The sequence below is a fragment of the Anomaloglossus baeobatrachus genome, chromosome 11 (assembly GCF_048569485.1).
Source record: "Anomaloglossus baeobatrachus isolate aAnoBae1 chromosome 11, aAnoBae1.hap1, whole genome shotgun sequence".
Lineage (NCBI taxonomy): Eukaryota > Metazoa > Chordata > Amphibia > Anura > Aromobatidae > Anomaloglossus > Anomaloglossus baeobatrachus.
The window spans coordinates 10,978,504-10,990,880 of NC_134363.1; positions in this window are offsets into that span (position 1 = coordinate 10,978,504).

The following is a 12,377-nucleotide window of genomic DNA, read 5'->3' on the forward strand; positions in this document are numbered from 1 at the left end:
CACAATGCTTGACTGTAGACATTACTGAGCCCCCTTTGTGCTTCACTGTAGACATCACTGCCCCCACCCCGTGCTTCACTGTAGATATCACTGAGCCCCACCATGCTTCACTGTAGACATCTCCGAGCCTCCACCATACTTCACTGTAGATATCACTGAGCCTCCGCTATGCTTCAATGTAGATATCACTGAGCCCCGCCATGCTTCACTGTACACATCTCCGAGCCCTGCCATACTTCACTGTAGACATCAGTAAACCCCCTTCGTTCTTCACTGTAGACATCACCGAGCACCCACTGTACTTCACTCTAGACATCACCGAGCCCCCGCCATACTTCCCTATAGACATCACCGAATTCCACCGTGCTTCACTGTAGACATTTTCAAGCACCCACTGTGCTTCACTGTAGTTATCACTGAGTCCCAGTCATGCTTCACTGTAGATATCACCAAGCCCCTGCCGTGCTTCCCTGTAGACATCGCCGAGCCTCCGCCATACTTCACTAAAGACATCATCAAGCCCCCGCTGTGCTTCACTGTATATATCACTGAGTCTCCGTCATGCTTCACTGTATATATCACTGAGTCCCCGTCATGCTTCACTGTAGACATCACCAAGCCCCCGTCATGCTTCACTAAACCTCACAGAGCCACCTCTCTGCAAAAAAAAGCTAAAAAAAGTAGAAAATACAGCATTTGATCACTGGAATGTGTACTACTGCCTGTTACTAAATATGAAGCTAAGATCAGGAATGGCTCTGAAATAAGGAGCAGGTATGAAGCTTTTAATTTTGGTTTCTTACTCTGTAGTTTTTAGGCCCTGTTAGTTTGCAGATACTGAAATGTGAATAAGGCCAAAGAGAAATCATGAGGTTGTTACGTGTAAAATTGAATTTCTTAAGCTAGTCTGCAATGTTGCATGTTCAACCACAAGATGGCAGCACATGTACTGTAAATGTGATACAAGTGGAACAAATAATATTTACCATTTAACTTCTTTCTGACTTAGGATGTAATAGTATGTCCCATGCTCTGCATCCTACATCAGCAGGGGTGTGGGGGCAAACTGGAGAATTGCCCAGGGCCCCCACTCTCTTAGGGGCCCCATCCAGGGGCATAGCGATTGTGTTCGCAGAGAGTGTGACTGCAACTGTGAAGGAGGAGGGCCTTATGGTGCATAGACCTGTCAGCTGCCAGCCTCTGTATGGCCCTGACGCCGGCAAGTGGCGCATGGCAGTGATATCATGCGTCACCATAGCAGGCATTCTGATGTCAGCTGCCGAGCTCTGTGCCTGCTACAGATGAAGATGCCACGCAACGTAGCAGCAGGGAAAGGTGAGTAGAATGTTTTTTTTTCACATGTTCGAGAACAGGACAGGAACATATACATCAGGAAGAAACCCAGGATGCGGGGTATATATACCAGGAAGGAACCCAAGATGGGGGGTATATATACCAGGAAGGAACCAAAGATGGGGGGTATATATACCAGGAAGGAACCCAAGATGGGGGGTATATATACCAGAAAGGAACCCAAGATGGGGGTATATATACCAGGAAGGAACCCAAGATGGGGGTATATATACCAGGAAGGAACCCAAGATGGGGGGTATATATACCAGGAAGGAACCCAAGATGGGGGGTATATATATACCAGGAAGGAACCCAAGATGGGGGGTATATATACCAGGAAGGAACCCAAGATGGGGGGTATATATACCAGGAAGGAACCCAAGATGGGGGGGTATATATACCAGGAAGGAACCCAAGATGGGGGGTATATATACCAGGAAGGAACCCAAGATGGGGTGTATATATACCAGGAAGGAACCCAAGATGGGGGGTATAGATACCAAGATGGGGGGTATATATACCAGGAAGGAACCCAAGATGGGGGGTATATATACCAGGAAGGAACCCAAGATAGGGGGGTATATATACCAGGAAGGAACCCAAGATGGGGGGTATATATACCAGGAAGGAACCCAAGATGGGGGGGTATATATATACCAGGAAGGAACCCAAGATGGGGGGGTATATATATACCAGGAAGGAACCCAAGATGGGGGGTATATAAACCAGGAAAGAACCCAAGATGGGGGGGTATATATACCAGGAAGGAACCCAAGATGAGGGGGTATATATACCAGGAAGGAACCCAAGATGGGGGGTATATAAATATATACCAGGAAGGAACCCAAGATGGGGGGTATATATACCAGAAAGGAACCCAAGATGGGGGGTATATATACCAGGAAGGAACCCAAGATGGGCGGTATATATACCAAGAAGGAACCCAAGATGGGGGGTATATATATACCAGGAAGGAACCCAAGATGGGGTGTATATATACCAGGAAGGAACCCAAGATGGGGGGTATAGATACCAAGATGGGGGGGGTATATATACCAGGAAGGAACCCAAGATGAGGGGGTATATAAATATATACCAGGAAGGAACCCAAGATGGGGGGTATATATACCAGAAAGGAACCCAAGATGGGGGGTATATATACCAGGAAGGAACCCAAGAAGGGGGATATATATACCAGAAAGGAACCCAAGATGGGGGTATATATACCAGAAAGGAACCCAAGATGGGTGGTATATATACCAGAAAGGAACCCAAGATGGGGGGTATATATACCAGGAAGGAACCCAAGATGGGGGGTATATATACCAGGAAGGAACCCAAGATGGGGGGTATATATATACCAGGAAGGAACCCAAGATGGGGGGTATATATACCAGGAAGGAACCCAAGATGGGGGGGGTATATATATACCAGGAAGGAACCCAAGATGGGGGGTATATATACCAGGAAAGAACCCAAGATGGGGGGTATATATACCAGGAAGGAACCCAAGATGAGGGGGTATATAAATATATACCAGGAAGGAACCCAAGATGGGGGGTATATATACCAGAAAGGAACCCAAGATGGGGGGTATATATACCAGGAAGGAACCCAAGAAGGGGGATATATATACCAGAAAGGAACCCAAGATGGGGGTATATATACCAGAAAGGAACCCAAGATGGGTGGTATATATACCAGAAAAGAACCCAAGATGGGTGGTATATATACCAGAAAGGAACCCAAGATGGGGGGTATATATACCAGGATGGAACCCAAGATGGGGGTATATATACCAGGAAGGAACCCAAGATGGGGGGTATATATATACCAAGAAGGAACCAAGATGGGGGGTATATATACCAGGAAGGAACCCAAGATGGGGGGCTATATATACCAGGAAGGAACCCAAGATGGGGGGGTATATATACCAGGAAGGAACCCAAGATGGGGGGTATATATATACCAGGAAGGAACCCAAGATGGGGGGTATATATACCAGGAAAGAACCCACGATGGGGGGGGTATATATACCAGGAAGGAACCCAAGATGGGGGGATATATATACCAGGAAGGAACCCAAGATGGGGGGTATATATATACCAGGAAGGAACCCAAGATGGGGGTATATATACCAGGAAGGAACCCAAGATGGGGGGTATATATACCAAGAAGGAACCCAAGATGGTGGGTATATATACCAGGAAGGAACCCAAGATGGGGGGTATATATACCAGGAAGGAACCCTGTGACACCTAACAGGTGCTGGCAATAATAAATCACACTTGCAGCTGGTTGACATGGGTTAAAGTTGACTCAACTTTTTCATCCTGCTATTCATCCTTCTTCTCGGCGCGATTCCTAAAACTTAACATGGACAAAACAGAGTTTATTGTCTTTCCTCCTCCTCACTCATCTCCTCCAACAAGCCTTTCCATCACACTTGATGGTTGCTCACTCTCCCCAGTCTCACAAGCTCGTTGCCTTGGAGTGACCCTCGACTCTGCTCTATCCTTCAAGCCACACATCCAAGCCCTCTTCACCTCATGCCGATTACAACTCAAAAATATCTCCCGGATCCGTGCTTTTCTTAACCAAGAATCTGCAAAAACATTAGTGCATGCCCTCATCATCTCCCGCCTCGACTACTGCAACCTCCTGCTCTCTGGCCTCCCTTCCAACACTCTTGCACCCCTCCAATCTATCCTAAACTCTGCAGCCCGCTTAATCCACCTCTCCCCTCGCTACTCCCCAGCCTCGCCACTCTGCCAATCCCTTCACTGGCTTCCCATCGCCCAACGACTCCAGTTCAAAACATTAACCATGACATACAAAGCCATGCACAACCTGTCTCCTCCCTACATCTGTGACCTAGTCTCCCGGTACCTACCTGCACGCAACCTTAGATCCTCACAAGATCTCCTTCTCTGCTCCTCTCTTATCTCCTCTTCCCACAATCGTGTACAAGATTTCTCCCGTGCATCCCCCATACTCTGGAACGCTCTACCTCAGCACATCAGACTCTCCACGACCGTGGAAAGCTTCAAGAGGAACCTCAAGACCCACCTCTTCCAACAAGCCTACAACCTACAATAGCCTTCAGCCCAGTAGACCACTGCGCAACCAGCTCTGTCCTTACCTATTGTACCATCACCCATTCCCTGTAGACTGTGAGCCCTCGCGGGCAGGGTCCTCTCTCCTCCTATACCAGTCTGTCTTGTACTGTTAATGATTGTTGTACGTATACCCTCTTTCACTTGTAAAGCGCCATGGAATAAATGGCGCTATAATAATAAATAATAATAAATAATAATAAACTCAACCTCTGTCCTGTGTCCTTGTGTGCGCCACATGGAGCATGGAGAAAAGAAAGAAGACCAAAGAACTGTCTGAGGACTTGAGACTCCAAATTGTGAGGAAGCATGAGCAATCTCAAGCTACAAGTCCATCTCCAAAGACCTGAAAGTTCCTGTGTCTACGGTGCGCAGTGTCATCAAGAAGTGTAAAGCCCATGGCACTGTGGTAACCTCCCTAGATGTGGAAAGAAAAGAAAAATTGATGAGAGATTTCAACGCAAGATTGTGCGGATGGTGGATAAAGAACCTCGACTAACATCCAAACAAGTTCAAGCTGCCCTGCAGTCCGAGGGTACAACAGTGTCAACCCGTACTATCCGTCAGCATCTGAATGAAAAGGGACTGTATGGTAGGATACCCAGGAAGACCCCACTTCTTACCCCGAGACATAAAGCCAGGCTGGAGTTTGCTAAAACTTACCTGAGAAAGCCTAAAACATTTTGGAAGAATGTTCTCTGGTCAGATGAGACAAAAGTAGAGCTTTTTGGGAAAAACCATCAACATAGAGTTTACATGAAAAAATAAGAGGCATTCAAAGAAAAGAACACGGTCCCTACAGTCAAACATGGCGGAGGTTCCCTGATGTTTTGGGGTTGCTTTGCTGCCTCTGGCACTGGACTGCTTGACCGTGTGCATGGCATTATGAAGTCTGAAGACTACCAACAAATTTTGCAGCATAATGTAGGGCCCAGTGTGAGAAAGCTGGGGCTCCCTCAGAGGTCATGGGTCTTCCAGCAGGACAATGACCCAAAACACACTTCAAAAAGCACTAGAAAATGGTTTGAGAGAAAGCAATGGAGACTACTAAAGTGGCCAGCAATGAGTCCAGACCTGAACCCCATAGAGCACCTGTGGAGAGATCTCACAATGGCAGTTTGGAGAAGGCCCCTTCACATCTCAGGGACCTGGAGCAGTTTGCCAAAGAAGAATGGCCTAAAATTCCAGCAGAGCATTGTAAGAAACGCATTGATGGAACCGGAAGCGGCTGTTCGCAGTTATTTTGGCTAAAGGTTGTGCAATCAAGTATTAGGCTAAGGGTGCCAATACTTTTGTCTGGCCCATTTTTGGAGTTTTGTGTGAAATGATCAATGATTAGATTTTTGTTTCATTCTCTTTTGTGTTTTTTCATTGCAAGCAAAATAAAGGAAGATAATAATACCAAAGAATTTGTGATTGCAATCATTTTCAGGAAGAAACTGAGTATTATCTGGCAGAATTGCAGGGGTGCCAATACTTTTGGCAAGCATTGTATATACATGTGTTTCTACTGTATGTGCAGTGTGTGTTATATACATGTGTATGTGTACTGTATGTGCAGTGTGTGCATGTACATGTGTATGTGCAGTGTATATATATATATATATATATATATATATATATATATATATATATATATATATATATATACTAGAAGGTGGCCCGATTCTACGCATCGGGTATTCTAGAATTTACGTATTGTGTAGTTCATGTATGATTTTTGTTATATATATATATTGTTGTTGTGTGTAGTTACCAAGTGTTTGTGTAGGGGCTGTACATGTTCTGGGTGTTGTCTGGGTGTGACGGGGGGTGAGAGCGGTGTTGTATGTGTGTTGCGTTGTTTGTGGAGCGCTGTGTGTCTGTAGCATTGTGTGTGTGTTGCGCGGTTTGTGTGTGTGTGGTGTGTTTTGGGGGGAGGTATGTTTTGTGCAATGTGTGTGTTGTGCGGTATGTGCGTATATTTGTGTGTGCCGCGGTGTTTGTGTGTTGGGTGTTGTGTGTGTGCAGCGTTGTCTGTGTGTGTGGGTGTCTGTGTAGGGCAGTTGTTTGTGGTTCCCAGTGTGTGTGTGTGTGTGTGTGTGTGGTGTGTTGTGCAGTGCGCGTGCGTGCGTGTGTGTGTGTGTTGGGGGGAGGTGCGCACTCCCAAACGTGCTCCATCCCCCATGCAGCGCACTCCCCATCGTGCTCCATCCCCCATGCAGCGCACTCCCCATCGTGCTCCATCCCCTATGCTGCGCACCCCCCATCGTGCTCCATCTCCCATGCTGCGCACTCCCAAACGTGCTCCATCCGCCATGCTGCGCACTCCCAAACGTGCTCCATCCGCCATGCTGCGCACTCCCAAACGTGCTCCATCCGCCATACTCCGCACTCCCCATCGTGCTCCATCCCCCATGCAGCGCACTCCCTATCGTGCTCCATCCCCTATGCTGCGCACCCCCCATCGTGCTCCATCTCCCATGCTGCGCACTCCCAAACGTGCTCCACCCGCCATGCTGCGCACTCCCAAACGTGCTCCATCCCCCATGCTGTGAACTCCCCATCGTGCTCCATCCCCGATGCTGCACACCCCCCCATCATGCTCCATCCCCGATGCTGCGCACCCCCCCATCGTGCTCCATCCCCCATGCTGCACCAGCATCAGCCTCTCTGCCCCCAGCATCAGCTTCTCTGCCCCCAGCATCAGCTTCTCTGCCCCCAGCATCAGCTTCTCTCCTCCCAGCATCAGCCTCTCTCCTCCCAGCATCAGCCTCTCTCATCCTAGCATCAGCCTCTCTCCTCCCAGCATCAGCCTCTCTCTTCCCAGCCTTCCCCAGCATCAGCCTCTCTCCTCCCAGCCTCCCTCCTCCCACCGTCCCCCAGCATCAGCCTCCCTCTACCAGCCTCCCCCAGCATCAGCCTCCCCCAGCATCAGCCTCTCTTCTCTCAGCCTACCTCTCCTAGCCTCCCTCCTCCCACAGCATCAGCCTCCCTCTCCCAGCCTCCCCAAGCATCAGCCTCCACCAGCATCAGACTCTCTCCTTCCAGCCTCCCCCAGCATCAGCCTCCGCCAGCATCAGCCTCTCTCGTTCCAGCCTCCTCCAGCATCAGCCTCCCTCTCCCAGCCTTCCCCAGGATCAGCCTCTCTCCTCCCAGCCTCCGTCCTCCCAGCCTTCCCCAGCATCAGCTTTCCCCTCCCAGCCTCCCTCAGCATCAGCCTTCCCCAGCATCAGCCTCTCTCCTCCCAGCCTCAGCCTCTCTCCTTCCAGCCTCCCCCAGCATCAGTCTCTCTCCTTCCAGCCTCCCTCAGCATCAGCCTCCCTTTCCCAGCCTTCAACAGGATCAGCCTCTCTCCTCCCAGCCTCCTTCCTCCCAGCCTCCGTCAGCATCAGCCTTCCGCTCCCAGTCTCCCCCAGCATCAGCCTCCCCAAGCATCAGCCTCCACCAGCATCAGCCTCTCTCCTTCCAGCCTCCCCCATGATCAGCCTCTCTGCTCCCAGCCTCCTCCAGCACACCGTGCTCCTCTGCCGACACTCACACACCCGATCGCATCCACTCACACACACCCGATCGCATCCACTCACACACACCCGATCGCATCCACTCACACACACCCAATCGCATACACTCACAGACACTGACGCTATCGCACATACGCGCTCACAGTCACAACATCCGGGAGATATCACATGCTTCTGGCCATGTGATCCTCCGGCAGGTCCTGGAAGCTCACAGCACAGTATCGAGGCCGAGAAGCAAGCGATATCGCCGGATGCTGTGAGTGTGTGGATGCGATGTGTGTGTGAGGTGTGTGTGAGGTGTGTGTGAGGTGTGTGTGAGAGTGAGTGCGATCTGATGTGAGTGATGATCTGATGATGCGTGTGTGTGTGCTGTTATGTTTGTGCGTGTGGAAGTCCCGCCGCTGCAGGACCTTGATTTACTGGTAACTATGCAAGCATGGTTACCAGCGCAACACGTCCCCCGCTCGCACGGGAGCCCACACCAGCATACGGCGGCGTACGCTGATGTGGGCTCCCGTTGGTGAGGGGGGAAAGGGGGGGGGGGTACAGTACTCACCTGGGATTCGTGGCTCCGTGACCGTGTCAGTTTGGGAAATGCGGGGGGGGGGCGAGAGCTAACGTCTATTGCGTGAGGGGGGCGTGGCGTGGCACCAGCATACGGCGGCGGCGGCGTACGCTGATGTGGGCTCCCGTTGGTGAGGGGGGAAGGGGGGGGAGTACAGTACTCACCTGGGATTCGTGGCTCCGTGACCGTGTCAGTTCGGGCAATGCGGGGGGGGGCCAGAGCTAACGTCTATTGCGTGAGGGGGCGGGGCGTGGCGTGGGCGAGTTGCCAATGCCTGCAGGGTGCCGGGGCGAGAGGCCAATCTGTGGAGGGGGCAGAGCCTGGGCGAGCGGCTGGCCAATCCGTGTGGGGGCGCAGCCGGGGCGAGAGGCCAATCCGTGTGGGGGGGCGGGGCCATGGCGAACCCAGCGGCCAATCAGCTTTGTGTCACCGTCAGGACATGTCACGGTGACACAATGTCACCGTGACACAATTTTGGAGCATGACAGACAGACAGACAGAATAAGGCAATTATATATATAGATATATATGAGTTCTGTATAGTACTTATATGTGCTGTATGTAGGCCACAGCTGGGGTACCTTTAGGAACCACAGCTGTGACCTAAGGTGAACTCCCTGATCTCAAGCTGTGGCTCAGTCAGTGTGTCCTAATGTCTGCAGTGATCGATCACGTTTTCTAATGTGACCGTGCACTGCAACCTCAGGATGTAGCAGAGCCGGGATAGTCGTGGGACCACGTATGGATTACTTCGGAGCTGCAGAGGTATTTTGGGGGGTTAATTAATTGGAGAACGAGTATGTTTTTTTCAATTAAATTAAGGATTTTCCGCTGTGTTTTGCGTTTACTTTTTATTCACATGATTAGTAATGGGTGTGTGTTTCATAGACACAATAACCATTACTAACCTCGAGCTTGAGGAATTACAGCTGTCATTAACCCCTTATATTACCCTGATTGCCACCACACCATGCCAATTGGGATGAGCCAGGTAAAACGCCCGGATTGGAACATCTAATGGATGCGCCAATTTTAGGATGGCTGCGGGATGCTATTTTTAGGCTGGGGAAGGCCTAATAACCATGGGCCTCCCCAGCCTGAGAATACCAGCTCACAGCTGTTTGCTTTATCTTAGCTGGGTATCAAATTTGGGGGGGACCCCCTGCTGTTTTAAAAGTTATTTATTTAACTAATTTTTAAAAATGTCAAATGGGGTCCCTCATATTTTTAATATACACAGCAAAAATAAGTGCACAGCTGGGGGGGCTGCAGCCTGTAGCCATATGCTTTATCTGCACTGGGTATCAAAATACAAGGAACCCTACACTATTTTTACATTTTTTTTATACCACATCCGTAAAAATCTCCCCATTTCATTAACTTAGATTTTTGTTTTTCATTTTTTTTTTAGTAGCTTGTATGGTAAAATGAACAGGGTCAATCAAAACTACAACTCGTCCTGCAAGAAAAACATGGGGGGATGGAAACATAGAACAGTTATGTTTCTCGGAAAAAGACAAGGGGAAAACCAAACAGCCGAAAACAATGATGAAGACTCAACCCGGCGAGTATTGTGTCATTTCTTACTTTACACCAGTCACTGCCTTTACAGACATTTATACAGATGTTGCTTCCCCTTTATATCCCCTCTCGTTACTTACACTCTTACACTCACCGCTTCATAGATCTTCCTCAGGTGCTTCACCATCGATCAGACGCCTCGTCTCATCCGGATCAGTCCTGAACGTGACAAATTGGGCCAAATTACTAATTGTTAGGGAAGTTTACCCATCCGATGACTCTCTATGGCTGCGTACAGAATAATGGGAGTTGTAGGTAATTCTCAGGGAGCTACAGAGGAAGCTAGAGTATGATGCTGCAACCAGAGGCGGGACAGCAGCAGCCATAGAGGTAAGAAGCCGTACAGATCACTGAGGGAACTGTGCAACTGCACAAGTCTATCTCTCATCCTGACAATGATATAGGGTGCATTCTGTGCAATGTGAGTGTGTGTATATACAGCAGTGCTGTGTGTTTGTGTATATACAGCAGTGCTGTGTGTGTGTATATACAGCAGTGCTGTGTGTGTGTGTATATTCAGCAGTACTGTGTGTTTTTGTGTATATACAGCAGTGCTGTGTGTGTGTATATACAGCAGTGCTGTGTGTGTATATACAGCAGTGCTGTGTGTGTGTACATACAGCAGTGCTGTGTGTGTGCATATACAGCAGTGCTGTGTGTGTGTATATTCAGCAATACTGTGTGTTTTTGTGTATATACAGCAGTGCTGTGTGTGTGCATATACAGCAGTGCTGTGTGTGTGTATATTCAGCAGTACTGTGTGTTTTTGTGTATATACAGCAGTGCTGTTAGTGCGAGTATGTGTATATGCAACAGTGTTGTGTGTGTGTGTGTATATTCAGCAGTACTGTGTGTGTGTGTGTATATACAGCAGTGCTGTGTGTGTGTGTGTATATACAGCAGTGCTGTGTGTGTGTGTATATACAGCAGTGCTGTGTGTGTTTATACAGCAGTGCTGTGTGTTTGTGTGAGTGCGCATATACAGCAGTGCTGTGTGTATATACAGCAGTGTTGTGTGTGTGTATATACAGCAGTGCTGTGTGTGTATATACAGCAGTGCTGTGTGTGTGTGTGTGTATATACAGCAGTGCCGTGTGTGTATATACAGCAGTGCTGTGTGTGTCAGTGTGTGTATATACAGCAGTGCCGTGTGTGTATATACAGCAGTGCTGTGTGTGTCAGTGTGTGTATATACAGCGGTGCTGTGTGTGTGTATATTCAGCAGTACTGTGTTTTTGTGTATATACAGCAGTGCTGTGTGTGTGTATATACAACAGTGCTGTGTGTGTTTATACAGCAGTGCTGTGTGTTTGTGTGAGTGTGTATATACAGCAGTGTTTTGTGTGTGTGTATATACAGTGGTGCTGTGTGTGTGTGTGTGTGTATATACAGCAGTGTTGTGTGTGCAGCAGTGCAGTATGTGTATATACAGCAGTGCTGTGTGTGTTTGTGTATGTGTATATATAGTGTGTAGCAGTGCTGTGTGTGGGGGCATGTATGTATGCAGCAGTGCTATGTGTGTGATTGGGTATGTATACATCAGTGCTGTGTGTGCAGCAGTGCAGTGTATGTGTATACACAGCAGTGCTGTGTGTGTATATACAGCATTGCTGTGTGTGGAGGCATGTATGTATGCAGCAGGTGTCTGTGCAACAATGCAGTGTGTCTGTGTATACAAGAGTGCTGCGCATGTAAGCATGTATGTATGCAGCAGTGCTGTGTGTGAGAGCATGTGTATATACAGCAGTGCAGTGTCAGATGGTGTATATACAGCAGTGCTGTGTGTTTTTGTGTATGTGTGTGTAAATTTACAGCAGTGCTGTGTGTGCAACATCAGTGTGTGTGTATATAGAGCAGTGATGTGTGTGAGCGTATATACAGATACACAGTGCCTTGCGAAAGTATTCTTCTACCTTGAATTTTTCAACCTTTTCCCACATTTCAGGCTTCAAACATAACATTAAAAATATTAAATTAATGATGAAGAATCAGCAACAAGTGACACAATTGTGAAGTTGGATGACATTTTTTGCTTATTTTAAACTTTAAACTTTTTTAAAAAATAAATAACTGAATATTGTGGCGTGCAATATTATTCATCCCCTTTACTTTCAGTGCAGCAAACTCCCTCCAGAAGGTGATTGAGGATCTCTGAATGATGCAATGTTGTCCTAAATGACTGATGATGATAAATATAAGCCCCTGTGTGTAATCAAGTCTCCGTATAATGCCCCTGCTCTGTGATAGTCTCAGGGTTCT